The sequence below is a fragment of the Taeniopygia guttata genome, chromosome 1A, assembly GCF_048771995.1.
Source record: "Taeniopygia guttata chromosome 1A, bTaeGut7.mat, whole genome shotgun sequence".
Taxonomy (NCBI): Eukaryota; Metazoa; Chordata; class Aves; order Passeriformes; family Estrildidae; genus Taeniopygia; species Taeniopygia guttata.
In genome coordinates, this window is record NC_133025.1 from 36292593 (window position 1) to 36318464 (window position 25872).

A 25872-nucleotide genomic window follows, 5' to 3' on the forward strand; every position below is an offset into this window, starting at 1 on the left:
CAAAGAACTCTGCACTTGCTATCTTTACAATGGGCTGGTATTTTTATTTCTTTATTTATATAGTTTATTTCTCATTTGGGCTGATGTCTTTACAATGATTCTCAATGAAAAACAACATTTGCAGCATTCAGTGGAAACTTTGCATTAAGGGAGTTCTCTAGAGAACATTTCTGTGGTGAAAATGGAGTTAGGAAATCAGGATCTCCAGTACAAGTCTGGAGATCTTGCTGATGATTATGCACAAAGGGGACTATAGGAGAATGAATTTCCACTGCTGCCACTACCAGGCAGATTATGCTCACTACAGACCCTTTGTGAATGTAATCTGCAAAAGGAGTGGCACACAATGCTGCACTGAGGCACATTTTGCAGTTTCCATTTCCAGTTTAAGCTCTACATGGTATATTTACTTTTGGCACTTTTCATTCAAGACTAGTTACATCTGCCTGCATAGTTCTCTTTAAAAAAAGAGCAACTTACATGTACATGGAATTAGAAGTGCTGTCCCTAATGAAATATGCATGTGACATACCAGCAGAAGTTGGTCACTGGTGGTGTTTATAAGGCAAACCAAAAAAATTAGCAGGATGCCAGTGTACTTACCAGCCTCCTAAATCCACTTCTTGACCATCAAGATTCTTTGTTCCTTAACATGTCCCTTCAGAACTATAAAAAAACTGCATTACAACATCAGCTGTGGGTTTTTTCTGGGGGGGGAGGGGGGGGTGGGTGTTTTTGGATTCAAGCTACTTAGACAGATGATGATCATTAAAATAGTTTAAAGCTTATCACTTGCAGTGTTCAGGATTACTTTGCCAAGCAAGAGCAGAGACACATTAATAGACCGTATGTAACAAACCAGGAAGATTGTGGGAAACAGAAGAAAACTTCAATACATCAAAGGTTTCTTTCCAGTTTGCAGCACATAGCAGACAGTGTTCCATTTTAGGAATAAAAGGCAGATTCTTCCTTTACTAAAGGAGATGCTATGATATAAATATTAGTCCAGCCAGCCAGATATTTCCCCCGCCCTCAATAGATTAATAGCTCACAGCAAAATCATTCAAGATTTTGTGTGCAAGATTTACCAAGTATTCCATGTTTATAATTATATTTGCAGTACAGGTTACTTATACATCACTGTGTTCGACCTGCAGTTTTAAATCAGGCTGCTCTGGGGCATGTCTCTCAGTTTAATTACGAATTTGGCCCCTGGGGAGAGACAGAGGGTGACTGGTACCAGGTGAGCAAGGTACCAAGGTTGAGAGTAGCCTCTCTACCCAACAAATGAAAGAATCTTGAGACAAAGGGAATTTTTAGCAATGAAATAAATACATTCATCTGATTTCACAGCAGCAGTAGTGACTCCCATCTGTGAACCCAGTCCTCCTCTCCTCCAGAGGAAAACAATGAAAGAAGTTACTTTCTAAATTAGTGAATAAAGAGATCTATACTGAATATTTTTCATCCTCCTAGCTCAAGTACTCCAGAAAGATCCATGATACCACTTGTACTGTGTGGGCTTGGATTTTGAATCCCATGTGCCCATAATGCTTCCTGATCCTGAGCTCAATTCCATCCCACCAGAGAAAGAGCAGGCAGTTCTCAGGCCACAACACTATTATAGATTGTCCCAGTACCAAAAAAAGGACTATTTCTAGCTTCCTTATATAGAACAGAGATGAAGACCATCAAGTTCAGATAAAAATAACCTGTCTCCCACATCTATGCAGTTTGGTTGCTTTCCAGACCTTCAGGCCTCTCACTTCTCTGTCATTGCATTCATTTCATCTAGAAGTGAAAGCTTCCTAAACTGTGAATGACATCCAGTTATAAGTGAGGGTGTTTCAATAAGTCACTGTGCTTCAGTTTGACTTTTTTTTTTTCTTGGTCCTTCACCTTCATTCATGTGAAGTTGAACCCTCAATTTCTGCGTCAGTATCACACAGCAGACACAAAAGCATTGCCTGGTGAAAGCCATTAGCAATTCCAGTACATTTCCAGCTTACTGTGAACGTTTGGAAGACTGCACTCTGCATGGCATGCAGGATCTTTCATTGCCAAGTTCTTGTGTGGAGACAAAGCTTCTGTCTCAGGCAATACAATATATTCCCTCCAAACCTACAGACATGAATAACACTCTTCTAGTAATATCTTTATGCTCAATGTGGACATTGATACAGACTTAATGCATGAATAAGGCACTTAAATATTTCAAAACTTTCTGTGGCAGTGGATCTTCCAAGAACACTGAAAACTGTCAAACTTCTTCCTCCCATAAGTCTCAATATATTTCTGGGTGGGAGGACAAAAAGAAGTGTTATACAATATCTGGAAATGTTCCAGTTTGAAAAAAAAAACTAATGTCTGGTCAACTCCCTTAGTTCTAGCACATCATCTGCACATCGCTACTTCAATTTCTAGAATAATATAATCCAAGAGGTGAAAAGCTGCTATTAATAAGACAATAACTGCTCATGACATTTTCATTGGGGATTCCAGTCTCCTCAGTAGAGAATTTAATTTCTTCTGTCTCACCTGCCACGAAAGAGGTGTCCCACCAAAAAAAAACAGTATCCAGGGGTCCAGATGCTCATGTGGGAGATGAAAGACCATGTTAAAGTTTCTCAGCAGTCAATGTGTGCCCAAACTGCAGCCTTGGACTGGTGAGAAGTCCACCCTTCCCCGCCTTCCAAAGGGCTAAACAAACTTCAAACCCCAACATTTATTAAAAAAAAGGTTTTGTTTTCCAGTCAGCCATAATCATTATTTTATCCCAGTTCCCAGTGAGTAAGATTTTCTAACTGTAACACCCCAACATATTCTCTCTCATTCTTTTCCTCTCCATCTCTTCTTTCTGCATCAACCACCATCTGAAGTGACAGACAGGCAGACAATGCACCAGACTTTTCAAATCCTACTGGGAAGCACATGTGAAAGAGAATATCAAAACCATCCAAAACCACACACAAAATATAATAGCACACAATTAATTAACCTGTCAAGAGAGAAGCAGATATTATTGTTCTGGTGAGCTTTTTATTGTGGGTTGTTTCCTCTTGCCAGGTGCAGCTGCAGTGATAGCAGGGGAAAGCTCACAAAAATACTAAATACTATACTGCCAGTCCAGAACAAAAACTGGCCTTCAGACAAATGGCCTGGCCAGGCACTCAACTCAACTCAATACCAGAGCTTCGCTCCAGAAGAAATCAGATAAAGCAAAGGTGAGCTTTTGGTATGGGTTTGGGGTTTTTATTTTCCATTTTGCACAGCTGGCACCAATGTTATTTCTATTGAAAAAAAAAATAAAAAAGCTATCTGGAACTCAAATGGAACCAAATATATGTAGCTATTTAGGCTCAACCCTATGAAATACTGAGCACCTCCTGCAGTGGAAACTGGGGATACTCTCTAGAGGGAGAGATAAGCGGAACACAGGACTGCTCTGGTGAGGGCTGTGTGCCCAGGCTGCCCATAGCATGCATCTGAATGTGGGAATCTGACAAAGTCTTTGGCTTTATGGAAAATAAACCAAATAGAAATATCAGTTTTTTCACTCTGTTTCAACTGACACTCTTGAGCTTTCATCTTCATTTCTGCATGGGATTTATAGCAAACTTTATACTCCTCCTTCTAGAGCTTATGCCTTGTTGTCACAGCTTTTGTAATTTTTTTTTCTCTTGGTTAATATTTCATGTTTTTCTTTGATTATATAATGTCCTAATGCAGCTGTCACTGTTACCCACAATAACATATACAGATTTCTCTTTTGGCCCAATCTGCAAAAACTTTCTGGGATTCAGAAAATTCTCTGTTACATGAGGTTACACCACTACCAAAATTAAGAGAGTGTATTGAATGTGTCCATTACACACACCTCTTTATTGTGAGGCCTTTCTTGTTTATACGTTCACTGTTGTTTATTCATAATGTAAGTAAATAGGAAACAGACAGTCCTTCAGATACAGATAGTTCTGGTGCAAAGAGCAGATTCATTGGCGGGGGGGGGGGGGAAATGTTTGGTTTTGGTTTGGGTTTTTTTCTTTTAGATTTCAGCCATAAAATTTCAGCTGAATATCAATAGGCATCCTGGGGAAGAGATACAAAATACAGACTGGAAAAATATTTTAAAAGTTAGAAAATTATGGATAGCAAGAGCTTGGGAAGCAAGAAATATTGCTTCTCTTAGCAAACTACCAATATGGAACAGGTTATGAGAGCACTTTGGAAAAACAGGGTTATGACCCCAACTGAAATACATGTCAGGACAGCTAAGATGGAGTTTTGATCACTGAGTATAGGTCTACATTTTAAAATAAAGGAAGTTTTATTTCCCATGTTACATGTAGGGATTTCATCAAACATTCTGGCTATCAAATGCTATCAAGTCATAAAATGCTTCAGATATGAAGTCTAAAAATGTATGTTTCAAAACTTCATATTAATAGTTTATTTCAAATGCATGAAAAAATATGCAAGATATGACCAGAAAAAGTATTCAAATTATTATTTTTTAACCCCTTTCCAGCTATCACTGGCTAACAATCCAAATACTTAGATGTTAGAAACTGAGGATGAAGCCTGGGAAAGCTTTTGTGCACTCGTAGATAGACCTGAGCCTACTCCAGATGAACTGACCACTGGTATATTGCCTTATCCACTGTCACAAATCCATGACCACATTGGAAAACAAGAACAGGAAAACATAAAATCACTACCCATACTGGTTGAGTTAAAATATTTTTTATTTTATCTTACTTAATCTGATAATAGCACTGTCTGAAGACATGATTATATTTGTTTTCTGCTGCTCTCTGTTACTGAAATATGCACATTGCAAGAGGCTAAAGAGGCCACAGTGCAACATTGCCATAACTGGTTTGACCATGAGGTTCTTGAACTTTCCAAGGAAAGAATATAAGGTAGCTGGAAAACTTCCAAGCAAAATTACTCAAATTCTGTGTAGATAGAGCCAGATATTAAAACATTTTAGTGGTTTATTGGCTGCAAGAATGACAAAGCATAAAATTAGCTCATGCAATATAGGGTTGACTTCCATTTATGAACAGATTCACATGGACATCAGAAACAGCCCATTTGAAAACTTGGGTCCATGAAAGAACATAGAAGGCAATAAGGCAAGTCACATGCCAGAGCAAAAGAACTTCTACCAGCTGAATGTGCATTTACAAGGCACACCAGGGAGGCAGTAGGCCATTAGGTGAGACTCGGTGTGGTGTACATGCATCCACGTTATAGCACAGCAACAGCATGCACAGCCAAGGACATCCCTCCCTCATTTCTTGCAAATCCAGACTCCCGGTACCAATGACACTCTTTCAAAAATATAAGCTGATTCAGGCTTGTAGTCCTTTAGCGCTTGATCATCACCATACAAGACCTGATTACAAATGCAACCGCACTGGTATAATAACAAAATAACTTAGTACAACACAGTGAAGTTTCATGGTGTTGGAATGGAGAACAGAAACAAACCAAATCTCATAGAACTGGGGAACTTAGAGAGTAGGCTGGCAATGTAACCACCTGAAACACTGACTGCACTTCAGAGTTTGCAACGAGGCATGTGATTAAGAATCTTGCTAAGATAGCAATAAGCACATAGATTTTGGTAATGTGACACTGACTCCATGTGCCCATGTATGCATAAGCTCACTCAGTGTGTACAGACCAGTACTACACTGATCTGCAGCTACAAGGTGCAATAAAGTTATAGAGAAGCCATAAAACAAAACCTGACATCCATTGCTCAGAACAGGGACTTAAGGATCTTTCTTTTATTTCAAATAAATCTGGAAAAATTAATTTAATTTCAAAGTGCTTAAAAAATATATTCAGTACAGGCTTTAAAATATGCAGACACACAGCAAGATTCTGATCTATGTGACAGGGTATGTGAGAAAGCTCCAATTCTCCCAGGTGCCATTAAATACCTCCACTAAGCTAATGGCATAGTAGAAGTGTTAATTGAATTAAATCTGGATTATATGTATGCATCAAACCATTGGAATCTTTACATACAAAACCAGCCAAATTTAAAGTACTCAGTTGTCACTGTAAACCATGAGTAAGTGATGTAAGGCATGAGTGGATAGGTTGGTATCAGTAAAATAAAACTTACCCATTTGTCCCCAAGGCACTTTTAAGACTATGACACTGACTTTTTAAAGATTACTAGCTGGAATGACTTATAGGAGACAAACAGTTGATGCTATTTCCAAACATTACTTTCATAAAGTGAGTCCTAATTTTTAAGAATAGTGCTAATAATTATGCCACATAATGTAGCTCAGTACAAATGAAAAAATAAGTACAGCCTTATTCAACCTCTGGTGATATTCTTATCTTAGATACAACAGAAGTTGATGAAATGCCAGCAGAAATGTTTTGAATTAAAGGCTGATTAGAAGCCTCATTTTGATCTTCAGCATGAATTTACTCTAAACCTCAGGCTAGACTTGAGAGCTACTATCATATGTGGGCTGACTAGCTCATGGAGGAGACAGGATGAATTCCCAAGTTAGGAGCGAAAGGAAGACTTGCACACTTGATACAGAAAAATGAATTTTTTTTTTTCAATCCAATATCCTTTTATTTACTTTTTAGTAAGTTATGTGCAAATAGGGTGATTTATTTCAGAGGCTTGCTGCCACCATGCAACTCCATTGAAAAAGCACTTATTCAGAATTTCCTGTTTCTCAGATACATGTAATTTGGATAGCTGATCTAAATCACAGGTAAAAACACAGTGAGGCAAAGGTTTAAATTTTCTGAAGGTCTTCGTGTTCTGGGTGTGTAAGTGTTCTTGCGTGTGTTTGAATATTCTGTGCAGTTCTAACAGATTTTAGATTTTCAGCCTACATTCTCACTAAAGAGAAAATTTTAAAAAATTAAGAAAATGTAACAAAAAAGAAAAGGAAATAACACATTTCACGTTTTTGACTACTGTAACAGAGATTTTCTTACAATCACACAAAGACTAAATAAATCCCAGGCTTCAAAAGTTTATTTTCTCATCTGGTAGACTCAAGGAAGAAATAAAGAAGAAGGAAGACCCACCAGGATCTCCAAAAGTAACATTAGATATTGGAATGAAACATTAAAATAGATGCCAGTTTACCAAGGGAACATATCAAAAGTAGGACCTGGAGGGTACCTTTAAATTCTTAGCCCAGCAGTGTAGAGGTACACAATAAATAACTGTAATTCCTTTTCTTAGAGCTAACCTTCAGTCAGATGATTAGTTACAGTTTTAGCCCTGGGAGAAGTATCCTGATTCCTCAAGTAGACAGCCTGGTTAAGGAAAAACAGGGCATGGACAGAACATATGTTCTGATCAATAGTACCTATTTAACATAATTAGCCCTTCACACATGTTTTGGCAGTCATCAGTGCCACAAACAAAACCAAGCTTTCCATAAACACCAACAACCTCCCACAGAAAGACTGGGTTTAGATGTGTAGTTTAGACTCAGACTACTAACTGTGTGTAGATGAGATCAGACACTTTTAGTATTGCACAGGCATGTCCACAAAAGGTGAATTAAGACTGAAAATTTGTGAGGAAGGAGCTGATCACAATTACCATAACTGGAAGCCACTGAATGAAATAAGTGCTTCCTTCTGTTGGTGTAAAAGTTTTGGGAATTGCTCTTGTAACAAAGAACAGAGAGAAAGAGCTGCTCCTTAGAAGACAGGGTCTCTCCCTGGCAAATGTACATAATTTAAAATATACCATTGATACGGGCTGCTCTGTAACCTCCTCAGCATGCTAGATCCTCTGTTCAGCATAGTTCTAGATTACATTTAAAGAGAGACCATATTTTCACCAGGAGTGTTAAAAAATCATCTTGTCTTTAACCTGATCATGCAATAGACAATTAATTTGCTTGTTTTCCTAATGAAAATGTAAATAACTATGCCATAAACATTCAACCTGCAATCTTTCTCTCTTGCCAGTAGGTAGAAAGTTTCTCATAGCAATAACAGCCGCGCCATTGTCAACAACAGGCCACTTGACTTACTGCAAGCCTGGACTCATTCCACTGAATGTAACAGTCCTGTATCTTCAGTCCTTCATAATAGCTGTGCCCCTGGTGCCAGCTGGAAAGGCTGGCTCATGGTGGTTCAGCAAGCCAAAGGGCAGCAAACAGCCCTGGGCATAAGGTCCTAGTCCCTAGTGGGACACCCCAGTCCCTCTCACCTTTCCTGGCTTACCTCCCTTGGATGCTGCTCCTACAGGGATGCAGGAACAAGTGGAGATAAAAACAGATAGCTACATGTGCTCCAGAAACCACTGAGCAGAAATAGCCATGCAACAGTGAAAAACAAGGGCAACAGAAACCCAGGTTGGTTCAGCAATTTCAGAAGTCCAGATTCAAAGTGGTGTGTCAGGAGCAGCATCTGATCCACCATCAGCTCACTGTGATGATATTAAACCTTTTATCTTTGTAGCCCCTACTGCATTCTTCCTTTTGGCCATCAGTCATGTAAAGTACCTGATTTCATTCTGCAGATTATCAGACCATTTATTGGTGAAGCAATTTTCTGCCCATGACCTTCTCCTTAATATCTAGTTGACCTTGGTCAAACTCCCAATTAAAGATTCCTCCTTCATCAGAAAACTCTTTATATACCATGTTTTCAGCATAATAGCACATCAGTCAAGATGCCAGCAGTCGCTAAATGCAGGTTTCATGCTCCACACTAGGTAGCTGTTTGTTCCTCTAGCTGCCTATAAATTTCACAGCAACTAATAATGCATGAAAGCAGCTAAATAGGAGGAAAATTATAACAATATGAACTATAATGAACATTTTATTGCAGCTTACATTGCCAATGTCTGTAATTCTGGAAATATTACTGATCAAAACACTATTATTTCAAATAATTGCACATAATACAGTGAATTATTCCTACTTAATATCTGACTGTAAAAGAAACTGTCTAGATAAACTACACACAGCATTCCAGAAGACACAGATTTAATCAGAAATCAATCAGCATATATGCCCTTTGAATTTAATAATGAAGAACTGTCAGTACAAGCTGAAAATTTCCCAAGTTCGATTTCACCATAGTTACTAGCCGGTTAGAAGAATACAAAATATGATCTTAAAAATCCCTGTAACCAATTGACTACATGTGTCAACTTGCCTTGAAAGATTAACTTACGTAGAAAGGGGGAACTAGAGCTTATAGGATTGGTGGGATTTAAAACTCTTTGATGTATGTTTCCTATGTGCTAAAATAGGGCAGTTGAAACCACATATAATACTATGAAAATGTGCTTTGAAATTTTTTGAGAATATAAAGTGCTACATAGCTGCTATTACAATTACTGTATCAAAAATGTCCATGCACAAACCATCTTTGAATGACAAATGTTACAAAATCTTTAACCAGGCTGGAAGTTATCTCAAAGAGGTGCTTTTAAAGGATGTTTTCTAACATCTTGTAAGTTCCTGCTCTTGTAGAGCAGGAACTCACAAAGTTAGTGGAAAATAGGCTTGCATTGAAAATCTAGAGCTTCCCTATTTTTCTCAATTGGCATCTGTGGCCCAATTCCTTCCAAGCTAAAGACCTCTACCTTATTCAGGTTCCTAGGTTAATAAGGCCAAATTCAGAGGTAAGAGTCACATGTGACCATGTGACTTACAATCCTCCAAACTATCAAAACTATTACATAAAAGAATCTCCTTATCTGTCCTCTGAGCTTGGAGGTGCACAAAATTACCAGCTGACTCTTTGTTGTGTCTTCATATTTTCTAGGAAACATACATGTTCTCCTTATTCAGAGCTGCCCCACTTGTGGAATTTTAAGGTCCATGTTCTCCTTAAGCTCACTGGGGCTCCAGAAAATAGATATTCTCTGACATTTACAATGAGTCTGCACAGAATTCCTACCTTCTAGCCTCTTTTTATAGTCAACAGACAGAGTGAGGCAATTCTAAGTTAGCATTCATCTGGTCCATGAAGACAGGGCATGAGAGTGGACATTTGACTGTGGATTATGGAAGTAGATCAGTCTGAACAACTTTGTGCACACCAACATTTAAGAAAATGCCTCCCATCTTCCCTTCTAATGCACTTGGGATAAAAATACCATTGAAACAACCTGAGGATACTTCATATTCAGAGAGCAGATTTCTTAAGACAAAAGACTAATAGTGACAGCAATTGTACTTAGAATTGTTAGGCTTCAGTCACCCTAGTCTTGAGGAGTGGGAGAGTATATATGTAAAGTTTTCATAACATGAGGAGAATCTGAAACACTGAATACAAGATTTTATATTGGAGAGAAGATTCAAAATGCTTGTAAAATGTTATTTAAAAAAAATCAGTGAGATATTTTACCTCTGAAATAATTTCATTATGACCAGACAGCATCACATTCTTCAGCTATTTTTGAAAGTCCATTAATTTTTTTTTAAAATTTCAAATCTAAATGTTTGCATCAGATCTTGAAACACAATGGAATAATTTCTGCTTTCTGCATCTCAGACTATAGTTATACAGTAGCTATAAAATTATGTCCCAAGAAATTTCTGCTAAGTTAGGCATTGAGGGAAACTGTAATATAAGAACAGGTTTTCAAATACTTTTTCCCAATGTACTGTTAAAGCCAGATCAGAAGAAATTTTTAGCAAGAGAATGACATTGCAATTTCATCAGGAAACAAAGTGTGACATCTTAATTTGATCTTGAGATACAGTCTATTTGGTTGAATGACTGGCCAATTCCTTCTGTGTAAAAGCAGTTATACAGCCTAGGGTAGAGAAAAAATCAGTTATAATAAGTCTACAAATAAACTTCTATTTTAGGGCAATGATACACTGTAATGAAGAAGCCTTCTTACTTTAAATACAAATTGAGAAATACTTTGCTCTAGAGAAACAGTGCACAGGAAAATTTAAGATAAAAGTATCTTTGATACTTTTGATTTAAGGATGATTTAAGTATGATTAAAGGAGTGCCTATAACCCCAGAGAGCAGTGACATATCCTGTTACACTAACAAAATTCTATTAAACAGAGGCAAACCCATTAAACCAGGGATTCCCAGGCTATTGTTCAAGCTAGACATCATGACTAGAAGAACCTGAGTTCTGAAGGTCCCCCAGAGACCTACCAACAAGACTGGATTTTCAGAGATCACTTCATTGGAAATTCAAAGGTGTCTTACACTCAGGTGAGACCTTTCAGAAGGCTTCAGGGCTGAGGGTGGGCTCTTCAGAGGCACTGAGAGCTGCTGAGAGCAAGAGTGACTGCAACACAACAAACCTTTTCCACAGACATTAGCTAACCGTCACAGCACACCTGTTTTGCATCTTTCCCTTAAAAATTAAGAAACTGACATTTAATAAAGTGAAATGAGTTTACTAACAGGAGGTTGGAGTGACAGTTTCTCTCCCATCCCATGCTACGCAGCCAGGTGTAGCATCCTCACTAATCACTAATATCAATTTTCAGAAGAATGTCTCTAATTCACTGAAACTGCCATCACATTTTCTGGTTTACCCAAATCCAGTCTAATCTGGCTACTTCCCATTCTGAGTACAGAATGCTAACAAAGCTTAATTCTCCCCCATGTTCCCAAGATAGAATGCCACTGAATTCAAAGATAAGAAAAGTAATTATAGACCACACAATTTCTTTTAAGAGAAAAAACAAAAAAAGCCACTTTCTTTTTCAAAAAGATTCTTCATGTTTTCTCCATTGTATCAATGCTTTGAAGACATACAATGCTACATAGTTTCTAATACAATTATTGTATCTAAAAATAAGCTATTATAGTATCATAGAAAAACTAATTTAGACAAATATATATATACCACAATAATCTAGCTCTATAAAAAATGCACTTCTGAAAATTTTTATGAACTTGTTTCACAAAATACATATACTCAGCCAGGATACACAGAGACCAATGTTAATATGCCCCTTCAAAATATCTGATAAATGAGTCAATAATATTCACAACCAATGTCCTGTTTCCTAGTTGTGTTATCATTACTACATTTTCCTAAGTTAGATATATTTTACTCTAATATATTTTGCATTTCTTGTTTCAGGACTTTATATGTATGTAAAAAACAGCAAAAATTAATAGATTAATAGGAAACAGTAACCACTTTGATACATCAAAAACAGGTGGATGATTATTTTGTTGCTTGGTGAACTTCTGTGTAAGAAATAGCAGCAGGTATAAACTAACATAAGCAGATTTGTAAGCACTGAGTGCAAGCATTAACTGAAATAATGTCCACGTGGATTGAAAACTTAAGTTTTCAAATTGCTGATCTGATCACTGATAAATGCATCTATTTATACAGCTAGGATTTCAGCATATTAAGAGAAAACTTTGACTTGTTGCTTGGCAAATGCACCTTTAGCCTCCGTGTTCTCTTTTTTGTCCATAAATATATGAAAAATAATAATAATAATAAAAGTTCAAAAGAAGCAAAAATTGTACTGTAGATAGCTCTTTAAATCTTCAAAGCTTAGAAATCATTAGCAATTAGGAATAAGAAGCATTTAAATTAATGAAATTCAAGTAAAAATTAAAAAATTTTGATAGCCTTTGAAGGCATTATTTAACTTCATTCTCTAACAAATAAATATGGTTTTCATATACTTAAAAATATCTCTGATACTTTCCTTTTTGTTTTTACATCCTTAGCCTACACATATAACAATTGTGTCTTCTTATGGAATTATGAACTCAAGACAAAGTAAGGCAAAACAAAAATCTGATAAATGCTCCTTGGTTAAAGAAGAAAATCAAAGCAAAACTTCAGTGCCTGATTAACTCCTTTCCCTATTGTTTCAGAAGTAATAGTGAAAAAAAAAGCAAACACTCTGTTCTTTCATTTGATTCCACCAGTAAGCCTCCCACTGGGAAAGGATGTCTGACTCATGAACTAACACCTTGGGAGTTCTCAGAATTCTTAAAGTATTTAGTTGCCTTACTCTCCTCATCCTTCATCCCTCAACGTCACATAATGTTAAAAAATTGCCTAAGTACTAACAGGCAGGTTACAGCTTCCATTGTTTGAACTTTTACAACTTTCATTTTTTTCAATTTCACATACCAAACAGGGATTAATTATCAATATGCTGTAGAGACCTAGAAGTAAATTCAATGTAGGGAAGTAAATGATGGTGCAACATTGTTTGGTTTGACTTCTAAATTTTCTTTCCAATAATGAAAAGTTCTTCAGTGGCATTTTAATTTTAGCTGTAAAGTTAAGTTCCCATACATTTATAATTCCATGAATTTTTTTTCTATCTCCAAGAAGGCTTATCTTTACCTCCGTTGTATGGACTGTATCCACCTGCTTACAAATATTTAACAGCAATTAGTTAGATATTAAACCAGGTGCCTTCCTTTCACAGATCAAAAATTTATCAAATTGTGCTTGCCCTTGAGATGTTATACATCAAAGAAGCTCTTCAAGCACGCTAAATGAACAAAGATCAGAATGTTCAGCTCACATTTCACATGAAGAGCAATGATATTTGCAGCATGCTTCATTGGCCTACTTATTATTACCTTTCTCATCGTTCATGGGGTTGAAGGTGGTATTTCTGACTCACCACCAAAACCAGCAGGAAGCCAATGGAAAGGAAGAATTCCATCAAACATGTTATCATATAATGTAAAACAGCATTCCTCCCCTTGTTTCATCTGCCACAATGCAGTTAGAGGGCTGAGAAGTCTCTATATTTCACTGATCAAAGCTCAGAAGATGATCATGACAAAGCCCTCCCTGAACCTTCTCAGTATTTTCCACCTCTTTGAGTTAAAAGGGCAAATTCATTTGTTGCTTCACAGGCAATTTCTCCTCGCCTTCAGGCACCTGCCTCTTAAAATATGGAGGTGGGGGAGAGTAGAGGAGATGAAAACAATAACTTTTTCCTAACATTCAACAACTCTGGTTTTTATACAGTCCTCTCCAAAACTGTATTTTCCTTGCAGATCTTCTCAATGAAACATTGGGATTGTTGACAGTCAAGGAGCTGTGAAGAGTTAAAATAAGGTCAGAGAAGCCAGTAACAAGTTAAAATGCAGCAAAAGGGGCATTGTCACGAAGCTGGAGGGTGTAAATATCAGTACAAGTCCAGGACTGTCATTTTGAAAGTTCATACAATGAGCCGTCAGCAACTTGGGGAGTGAAAAGCACATTGCATGAGACAAGTACACAAGAGGTGAGGCACACTTCAGCCCACAGAACACCTACATGATTGCCCATGATTTGTCAGCAGCTGGCCTTCAGAGTACATTTCCATGGGTGAGTAAGATAATTTAGCAGTAAGGTTTACACTTTACAGTAGGTGCTTCACAGCATAGGAACAACATGGGCATGACACCAACTGGAATCCCTTACACAAGAGATCATGGAAGTCAGGACATTGCCACTCTGAGAGCATCTATTTGACTAAGGGGCTGAAACTGAAGATGTTAGATGGGCAAAAAAAGTGAAAGAAAAAATTAAAAGGAGGCAGGGAAATGTTTTTGCCATTGACTATGAAGGTTACATATAAGATACTCTTATGAAAGAGTTTCAAAAGACAACAGACAGTTTTTGCACAATTTCAATTCTACTGGACTCTATTGTGGATGTATCATTTGACTATTGTTCTATTTGTCATGTAAACAAGGAAAAAAGGAAGATATTTGAATACTTGCTTCGATTGCATTTCCTTTTTGGTATTGAAATGGTTGCTTTACCTAATTTCGTACTCCAGTTGACTCACTATGATACTCATTATGAAACAAACTATGAAATAATGAGTTATAGAAAACACACATTACTGTAATGGTCTCTTAGGACACATGCTTGGGGCTAGCTGTAAAATCACCTCTCTGTTTAGAAGGCTCTGGCCTTGAATAATTTCTTCTAAATTATTCGTTAAGGCATTGACATACAAACAACCACAAGGATTAGAAAGTTGTATCTCCATTCTTTCCCCATAACCTCTCTGTGTAAAAATATATAACATGTATTTGAAGTGACAGTATGTATACCATCTCGAACTAAATAATTTTAAATTACCATCTCTGTACAGACACGCATAAAGGTATTCTCACTTCCAAATAAATTTCTTCTGTATTTTCCAATACAATATTTGCAATCCTAAATCAGTATCCCTTTCTATATGAAACAATTTTCTCTCTATGCCTGTACTGTATTAAGACAGATCCCACAGTTAAAAAGGGAGAAAGCAAAGAAAGAAGAAATGCTGCTGGCTGATCTGAAATTGTCAAAGAATATTGACCAGGATGGACCCATAATTTCACCTATTAAGTAGTTCCTATGTACCCTCTGCAACCCAGGGAGTCAAAAACAGTCTTCCTTCCTTGCAACAGATATCATAACCTGCAAAAAAGTCTGATATTGAATATGGGGAAGAAAAGAAAGAGGAAGCTACATATTTTTCTTCACATCCTTCTGACCATGTGGGAAGAGCTGAATCTGCTGGCTCTCAGCTGTGCTTCCAGCAGGGAAGGGCGCATTGACCATCCCCTCACCTTGGACAGCGGCTGAAAGCCACAGTTTATTTTTAAACACTTTAATAATAGAAGGCTGAAATAACCTTCTGAGGTCTGAGCCGGATCCAGCATGCACATCTGACGGCGCGATAACTCACATGGCCTGCACAGCTAGTCAGAGACACTTTGAAATAAGCTTGACTGAAGTCATCAGCCAAGTGCTAGGTGCATTATGAAGGCAAACCCCCCCAGGCTGTTCTCACCTCTCCTTTGCCCAAAGCACCGGCTCAGTGAGCAGGCTCTGAAGCACCTGCAGCCAAAGCACAGTGACTATTAATTGCGAACAGCAAAAGCCATCACAACAGCCAGGGGACAAGGCAAATCTCAGAAGTTTCAGGCATGAGGAGCTGCTAAAGGAGAAACACAAAATAGCTTTAGGTTACATTATTTCCTCTCAAAAAGCATAGAGAGAGCAGGCAGCACTGAACCACTGAAGGCAAAATTAATAAATGCAAGAAAAAGATCCGTTTTGTGCTCAGGTCATTGGTAGCAACTTGGTTTGCACAAGATACCTGACGCTACATATTTTGTGAGGAAAGGAAGGCTTGTTAAAAAAAAATCCGTAATTACAGCCACAAAGCAGGGCAATTCATACTTAGGGCTCCTCTGCTGGTTTATAAAACGTATGGACACCAGTTAACTTTCAGCCACTTCCCTCTGTACAAAAAAGAGAATTATCAAGGAATCACTCATTCTCTTCACATAAAACATAAGGTTCCTCAGAAGATCCTTTGAATTTGTCTGTGTTTTCACCAGAAACAGTGCTTTTCTGACTTAAATTTTCCCAGCTCATGCACTTCTTAAGTCATTAATTTCCAAAACAAATTCACAGCACAGCTGCACAAAGCTTTGTGGAAAACTGCAAAGGAAGCAAAGCCGGAAGGAAAATGATGGGTCCACAACAAACAGGAGCGCCATAGGCCAATATCACATATGGCTTTTCCTGATAAACCCTTGGCTGTGGCTGGTTATTGAAATGCCTGAATTTGGGTGATGAAATCTCCTCTCTTCCCCCACAACTTTGTGATTAGAGGTGGAAAAGAACCTAAGGGCAAACAAGAGTTGCCACATTAAGAAGCCACTCCTTTTTCACTGTAGCCAACCTGTGCCTTTCCACAGCAACACGCTGTGGTCAACAAAAAAGTGATCCATTTTCAGCAATAAAACTTTCAGCAATATTTACTAAAATAATCAATCTGCCACAGAATGATCCATACTAGTCTTGCAAAATACTGAGCGTGTTATATTCTCTATATTGACAAGGATGCTAAAGACTGTGTTTCCCCCTAAAACAAGCACTTAAAGCCAGTGAGAAATTATAATTGTCAAAAGGAATATAACAGAACAGCATTCATGAACACACAAATGTAACCAGACTCTTCTTCCCCCCAGGATAAACCAGATATGATTGTGACCAGGAGTCACAGAGGTCTTAGTCCTGATTTAATGCAGTGAAAACATCATTATCTTACCAGGCTCTAAGCAGAAGAGGTGGAAAGACAGAAAACCACAAACAAAATCACCCTGAAAACTGCACAGGGCATCATGCAGTGATTTACAAAAGACAATTATCTTTCCCACTGCTTCATGGGTAAAGCTATCTTTCCTTAAGTCTACATGTGGGGAGATAATGCATACTCACACAGCTCCTCTGGTTTTCAGTGCTAGCTGTTAACACAATACACTCAAACTGGAGGCTTTCAAATGGGATATGGATAGCTAAAGCTGCATCTTTTTAATTTTACTTCACACCACTTCCAGCATCTAAGGCAACACCTTAAAGGCTGTTGACTTGTCTTAGCTGTACAACTGGAGATGGGACAGAGGAAAGAAGACTTTTTTCCCTTGCTAATGAAATTCAGTAAAGCCTTCATTTGCATTAAACTGACTTTTCATTGATGAATAATGAGGGAATATTTAAAAATCCAGCTCAAACTGCTTATTCCAGCAATGGAAAGTGACAGCATATGCACACATATAATCACATGGGAAATAATAATAGTACATCCCAGTGCACTGCAGAGCATAAGAAAGCCAACTGCCTAAGGGATATGTCAAGAATGATTTATTTGTATACAGGGCTCTCTTTCCATGTGTCACTGCCTGATTTCTTCAGCAGAATTGCCAAACCTTGGTGGAAAATAGCTATAGTTTCTTCCCCTTATCATTTTTCAATAATTTAAATTGTCCTTTAGAGGAATATAGGATCTTCCTCTGCAGCTGAAAAATTGGAGGGGGCTGTTTAAACTACTTTGTTTCTAACTTACATTCACATTTGTAATATGATAAAATGTTTAGATTCTACTAAAAATACCAGTATTTTTATCTGAAAAACACATTGCTAATTCAGAAATTGATGCAGGGCTCTTCCTTTCTCTCCTGTAGTTGTTATCTCATGTGACTTTCTGTCTCAATATTTGCCAACATTTACAATGTGATTGTTTTGCTTCTGTATATCCATTGTATTATTTCAAACCAATCAGATGTATGGGTAATATATCCATGCATAATAGTCAAAAAGTTATTGTCTTCTCACAAGACAGTAGACTCCTTACTATCTTCTTTTACTTCTTTGTTTCCCTCATCCTCCATCGCAACTTCCCTGAAAAGTTTAAAGGAACCAGAATCTACTGGACAAGGAAATTAAAAACAGACAACGTGAGGAGTGGTAACATCTGGCTTTCCCTGTAATAATTTCTTTCTGGAAGTGGGTGTTAGTCAGAACTTTGATAAAGATTTAACACTATCTGCACTATGAATTTTATCCAATGCACAGGAGCAAGGTGCTTATGAAATGATACCTCATTCAGTCGTCTAACAGACAAGAGAATATTGTGTTTTCAAGTGTCCAGTAGTATTAACACTTGAAATTGTCAGAATTCCTCCAAAGGCAAAGGTATTGCTCCTGAAAAGGGTCCTAAGTGTTCCCATTACATTTTCCTGTGTTCTTCCAGCTGCCAAAGTCCTTAATAACACAATCCTGCTTCTAATTTCTAGACTTGCTGAAGTTTTGAAAAACATACAAGTCCTCATCAGATTTGCAGGTGACTTTTGAAGATCAGTGGACTTTAACTTTGGCCTGGCAAAGTTTGGGAAAAATTAACAAAAGCATTATGAAACAAAACTACATACAACTTAAAAGCAATGAGATGATATATCACTATGGTGAAACAGAACAGCCTGCAAGAAAACGAAATCAATTTCAACACATACAAAGGATGGCCTGTATGAAATACATCTATTGGTAGCATTGAATGGAATAGATGATAAATTCATTGAACAGCTTTATTTTCACTGATTTTCTTGTTACCTTTGGGGAAATAAGGATAAAAATTATACACAGACTCATAAAATGACATAACATTGATCACATGTTGATCTAGTCAATATAGATGAATAGAAATGTTCAATTCTTAATACCACACAGCATTTTTAAACAGACTGCATTTGGTATTCTTGTTGATGATCTGCCTGCATTGTGCCAGAGATACAAGAAAACTATTGCTATTGTTTCCTTGACAGCTTCAAAATTGTCATCAAACGATTTTGTGGTCAATAGGAAAGAGAAAATTAGATTAGGCAAGATGCACATGTGTCTGAGTCCAAGGGAAGGAGCAATAAATAGTGCTCCTCTGTGAAGTGAGACAGGTAAACACACAAGGAATTACCGTCCAAGTGCCTGCACTGAGCACTCAAGGTATCTGCTGCAGCACTGAGCACAGCTTATCCATGTGGGAGCTGCAGTTTCCTGACTCCCAGATCAGAATTTAAAGGCTTGTTCAGCAAGGGAGGAGGTGTGATTTACCAGAAAAACTAAAGGCAGAAGAAGTACAATAAACAGAGGAGGACACCATCATGGCATTATTCAGAGAGGCAGTGCCAGGACATTGCTCCCTGGATGTGAAATGTATTGAAAGGTAGAAGTGGGAATCTCTGCATAAGCACCTGCATCAAAAGTGCTTCTAACATTACTTCACATATATGATGCAGTGTGATTAGGCAGTGACATATTCATCAAAGTAGTAACTATCATTTCCATTCTCCATGCTACACCACAAAAAAGAAACCAAAGATATAAACAGTCATTCAGGCTTACTGATGACCTAGAGTTATGCAGGATAAAGAATTTCAGTTTCCCTACAGAAAAAAAATATACTGCATTCATTTTTCATCAGCCAATTTGCATAAAGAACAACAAAAGCATAAACCATTTTATTTTCAAAATGTTATGGCCACAAGCTTTCCTTGCAAATTTCATAACCTGAGTTATTTTCCACCCATATTAGATAAATGAGACAGGGATGACTATGCATTGTACAAATTACTCTAGATAAACCTCTAGAACAAACTATATGTTCTGAGCTAATGCTTTTTAATCACAGGCCTGCATCAGCAACTAGGAAAAGTCACTCATCTGCAGATAATGACCATGATAGGCATCAGGAGACAGTCCCCAAAAGTCACCTTGCTTCTTGGACCGCAGAGGCTGAGTTGAAGATAGTGAGTAAACCTTCCCCAAGCCCCTTAAAAATAAGTGAGATGCTGAAACTAGCAGCAATTTATTTCTGCCAGGTTCCTGATGCTCTGCAGCCTCACAGCAATCAGGCTGGGGTATGTTTTGCCTCCTTTCCATATGCCCAAATAACCTGAAAATGTTAGCTGAAAGCTTGAAAATAAAATAAATCCATGCAGCTCTCCTAAACATGCAAACATCACAGGGATTATGTCAAGGGTAGCACTATAAATGTACAACAGTCAGGATGCAATCTGGCACAGATTTGCTTTATTCGTAACTGAAATGTCAGCACACCAGGCAAATTTGAATTTATGATGAGACAGAGGTAGAGTGTGTAGCATTAGTTATGCTTAATAAGTCATATCCCATTCTTCTTCAGCTCTTTTTAAGAAGTTTGGGAGACACATCTGTTCATCTTGTTATTTGACTACTACTAAGCAGACAGTAAGGATTTGTAAATACTCATAAATACTGCAGGTAACAGTTTCTCTAAATATTTTCATGAACCGCTACCAATTCAGCACAGAAGGGCTCAGAACCTACAATTCAACTACTACTAAATTCTTTATCTCTGTAACTACCAGAACTCATTCCAAAGTTAAGATGCGCACACCCAGATCATTACCTAAATGATTTCTAGGCTTTACATTCAGTTTCTCTGTTTTTTAATTTATACTGTCCTTGCATTTTAAAGGGCTTTTTATTTCCATGATAAATATGAAAAAATTTCACATAAGGAAGAAAATAAGCCTGTATAAAAGAGACATTTCTTCAGAGACAAGCAAATGTACAAATCTCATAATTTTACAACTACTGCATAGGAAGATGCAAATTAACATGTCATTTTCATAAAGTACTTGTGAAAATAAAAAGAAGAAATGGCCAATTTTTATTATAGTGCTTGTAAAATTTGCCTTATTCAGAAAAAGCAAAGTAAAAACCTCAATAAATTACTTAATACACTTCCTAAATCTATGAAATCCAAGGATTCCTACCTTCTGCTATTAATTCATTTGTGGTAGTACTGAGCTTTAAATGCAATGACAGCAGAATTTCATCAACTCTGAAGTGACAAGTCCCTGAGTTTTTAACATAATTCAAATCTAAGAAACAAGTAATGGCTTAATTGCTTCAAAATTTTAAATTAATATATCCATTTGATGTAAGCATGCAACAAATTTCTGAAAAAGCTTAGAGAAAATGTTATTTTGTCAATTAATTATAAAAATATAGATTTGTGTACAGTTATTTCTACTTGAATCAAGCTGGATAGCCAACAAGCCTTAATTAGTTGCAATTTTCACAGAGCATGATCTGCAGGTACATTTGAGTCATCTTACATTACAGCAATTAATCTGTTAAGCCCTGTAGCTTTATGCTTAAAAGGTACACCATATCTACTACTCAAGCAGAATGGAAGAAGATTGCATGGATTATGTGAAATTAAAACAGTTACACAGTAGTTGATTCTTTCTCTCTCTTTAAGATATACCAAAATTACATATAAGTATATACACATTATAATTTATGTATTATAAATATAATGTTTTATAAATAAACACATGCATTACATAGAATTTATACACATACAACCACTCACTCATTGATAAAGACAATATTCCTTGCACTTTCAATGAACTATATATTCATAACATATGAGCATATTCAAAAACAAGAATGTGGGTTCTGCGTGCTCATTCTAAAAACATATTCCTAGAACCTGTGTACACAAAGGTAGGCACTATGGAAACTTGCCTTCCTCCCAGCTACTTAAAAATAGGCTTTCTCTGCAGTCAGGTAAAGCAAGGCTTTGACAGTGCTCTGACACAGAATTTAACCAACAGGTCCTGCCAACCAGTTTCTTCCCTTTCATCCTTAGACCTCACCAGTGAAATGATACTAGAAGAGTAAATCTGGAAGGGTTTTTCTCTCCTTTATTCTTATATCTAATTTTATGTGGACTCCACAGAGCGGACAATTAGCATACACAGCATATGGCAGGCATTAAAGATTAAATGCAGATGCCTGAACCATAGATATCTAAATCTAGGTTGTCTTTATAGACAGTGGAGAGAAATAAGCATTCTTGGAAGAAGCAGTATCTCAGCCCAAAGATGTTTTCTGCCATTGCAGAAGGGTTCCAGTACATGTAAACTGTTTGACATACTTAGTTCTACAGAGAAACCTGGGAAACTTTGCTTTTTCTGTATGCAAAGGGTACAGAAAGACAAGTGCAAGGAAAGCTGACATGATGGAACAAACTAAAGTGGTTCCAGGAGAAATTTTATACCTGTAGAAGCACCACAAAGTGCAAAGTACAATCTAAGTCCAGGTTTAACTTCACCAGCTGCAGAGGTTCTTCTCTGTCTCCTCAAAAGAAAATGCAATACAAATACCAGCAACCACCAGGCCATATACCTGCTAGAAAGAATTGAGGATTATAGATGATAAAAAAATTGGATCCATTAGCATTTCCTTCCATTCCTTAGTAGATGGACCTTTTGGGCCTATTGTGTTTCAGACAGGACCAGACTAGCCATATAAGGAAGGTAATTCCATAACACTCCTTCCACCAAGTAATGAAGCCAGGAACTATTTTGTCTTTTCATCTTACCTCAGAACTATCCTATGCAGCCACAACATCTGAGTGACATGCACTCTGGGGGCTGATATAAACATTAGCTTCCTTATTTTTATGAACTGTGTTGTTAAGAGATGCTCTTGTGCAATGTGTACAGTAACATTAGAACTTTTGTTCTTTAATCTTTTTGTGAATTCTGTGAGTTCTCACTTGCCATTGGACCCATGCTATAAACTTCAGTGCTGGCCTTGAACTTCTCCCAAGCCACTGAGCTAACCAACTTTCATCTGGAAGCTTCTCTGCTTGATGTGCGTTAAAAGAAAAAAATTCAATAGACATTTCAATAAATCACTAGTCTTAAGAATTAATTAACTGAAACCTTTAACTTTATTTGTTTAGCATGACCAATGCAGACAAGAATGTAGGCAGACATTGTGTTTTACAATTCAGGATGAAATGCTCAAAATCAGTAGGTAACCAAGGAATGGTTCCCACAATGATTTATTTTAGTCTGCAAACCAATGACTGGAGGTCAGTTATAGTTTTCTTAGGACATTAGAAGACAGAAAGTACAATGGAAGCTCAGCAACCCACTTTAGTTTCTGGTTGGATACACCACATGGCTATTTCAAAAAGAGATAGAAAACATTTGTTAAAACATGGAAGTACTCACAGGTCCCTTTTTTTTTTCTTCCACAGTACTTGGGCAAGGAGAGGAAATTATTTCTTAATTCCTGCAGTATTTTTCCTATAGAGTAAAAACATCAACACTAAGCTCAACTAAGATTACTCAGACTATGTGTATTTTCTTAGTGTTTTTTATCCCTGGATAATGAAATAGTTGGACCCATAAAAACTCATGTTCCTAATGATTCTTACCAAAAATATCAGCAGAGTCAAACCAGACATTTTCATGGTCTATGAAAAAATAATAATTGAACCATTTTTCTAAATTGATTGCATATATTTTTTTCTGTGTCAACTCCTACATATCTTTAGCCTGTCTGACTGATACTTGATTTTGAACTAGCACATCACTCCAAAACACCACTAATTTTTCAAAATACTTGAGACTGTATGAGCCATCAGAGAAATGGATACATATTCTAATAAATACTCATTGAAATAATTCCTAGAAATTTGTCTTTAAAGTATTTTCTTAGGAACAAAAGCATAATTTTCTGAAAATTATGAAGTTTACATTCATACATCTTTAACCGTTTTTTTCAATTGAGCTTCAATATTTAGATATCTTGATGGAAATCTGTCATGGAATCTGCATAGTCTATAGACTTATCTGAGGGTGAACTAAGTATTTGGCTTGGCAGACAGCCTCAGAAATATTAAGATGGTTATTCGCACATAACATTTACAGCTCATTAAATAAAATTTACAGAAGAGACAGAAAGTCACAGCTTCCATGTATAGTCCAAGCCTGAGCCTTGGAGCAGAATTTCTGCTAAAAGTAGCACTACCCTGCCTGTCCTTGTTTTCTTATTAGAAAGATTTTCTAGCTAGCAGAAATCCCCAACCATCATGTGTTTTTGCTTTAAGCTCAGATTTTCACAGGCAACATCTCACTTTGAGTCTAACTTTAGCCAAGGGTTACCTTCCTTGTGTTCTAGTCAATCTTTGATTTTTTTACCACAAGGTTGCAGGCAGCAGCTTTCCTCCAGCGCTTACTGTCCTTATGTAGTATAGACAATTAACATTTTCTTAAGGGATTCAGCTATCCCCTTTTGCAGTCAACAACAGTTCAACTAAATATCATCCCTCAGGAAAGCTTCATAAAAGTAAATCCTAACTAAAACTTTTTTCGAAAGAAAAAGATAATCCAGTTTGGTTTATAGGCTTAACAGTATTTTAAGGGAGTCTTTCCCCTTTCTCAATAAAAGGCTCCTTCACACCATGTGGCTGAAGGTGGAGCTGGGAATTTTTCTGAAATGGGTCCAAGAATCTGCCCTGACTTTTCCTGACTGTCATTTCCAGATACAAAATGGTTATCCCTTTTTCCTCCTCCATAAGGTTCCTTAAGAAGGAAAGCCAGTGTTAAAGAAAGGAAGTGACTGCAAAGAGGGTTAGCAGCAGCTGGAATGACTAGCATGCAAAAGGCTGCTGAGAAGCCATGGAAAAAAGCCTAATTGATGCAAATAGGTTTCATTTTGAATGAACAGGGTCTAAACCTCAAGTGTAAATCATGTCAAGTTCTTCCATCTAAGGAGTCATGCACACATCCAAGCGACTGACCTTCTGGCCTGGATAGGTGTGCAGGTAGGATTGTACTAAGGAACAGGATGGATTCGGGTCAAAGGACCTGAAGTACGACAACAGACAAGCTCAAATCAGGAGTAGGAAAGCAGATGCTAAAGGTTGCATTTTTCATGGTATAAATCCAGGTAGGACTAGTATATACCTTTGGCTGTTTGAATATAAACCTATTTGCACATAATACAAGGAAAAAAACTCAGTAGAAACACAAATACTTTTGTCAAACATAATTCTGAACTAGGGATGCCTTCAGGAAAGCAATATGATAGAAGAGGAATGTTGGATGAGGAATGCTGGATGAGGAACCAAGAGCAGAATTACTCTTTTAATGTCCTTGGAGAGAGGCAATATTTCAGGAAGGAGATTCATCTTATTCTTTGGGAACTCTTTCCATGGACTGTTGTGAGAGTGAAGACACTAACTAAATACAGACAAATAATGTTTAGATGGATTAGTCCAGGCAAAGAGAATGGTTTACTCATTGACCATTGCCACCACCAGTACAAAGAATAACACGTCAATGATCTACATGCACATCACTAAACAACTTATACCTACAGGCCATGTAATATGAGAAATTAGGAATTAAATATCTACAAGAGAAATTTCCACTTAGTTTTATTTTTAACCAGTGTGTATGTGCATCATCATGACATCACCACTATCCCAAAGAGATTTACAAGAGATTTATGCATGTGACATTCCAATGAGAATACCTGCCTCTGCCAAATAAACAAGTATAGAGCTTCAGGAATACCTACCAGAAGTTGTAATTAGAGTAGAACCTCAATTATAAGAAGGTCTAAAGGACTTTCTCAGGGAAGTTCTTTCTGAAAGGTTTCATAGGTTTCAGAGGTACTATAAACAATTTAGTTTGTTTCCTAAGATGACTCTTCACCCTGGAGAATCCAAGAGACCTGGTAATTCCTTT

General features: G+C 37.2%; 1 protein-coding gene and 1 long non-coding RNA gene across 10 annotated transcripts in view; both read right to left on the minus strand.

Moving 5' to 3' along the window:
• Positions 1-25872, minus strand: part of KCNC2 (potassium voltage-gated channel subfamily C member 2) — a 99782-nt gene that overhangs the window by 23082 nt on the left and 50828 nt on the right. The gene's annotated exons all lie outside the window — the stretch shown is intronic.
• Positions 719-25746, minus strand: LOC140682185 (uncharacterized). Its single transcript, XR_012053448.1, has 2 exons — positions 24921-25746; positions 719-23421 (listed from the first exon to the last, which is right to left on the minus strand). It is a non-coding gene; the product is annotated as an uncharacterized lncRNA (long non-coding RNA).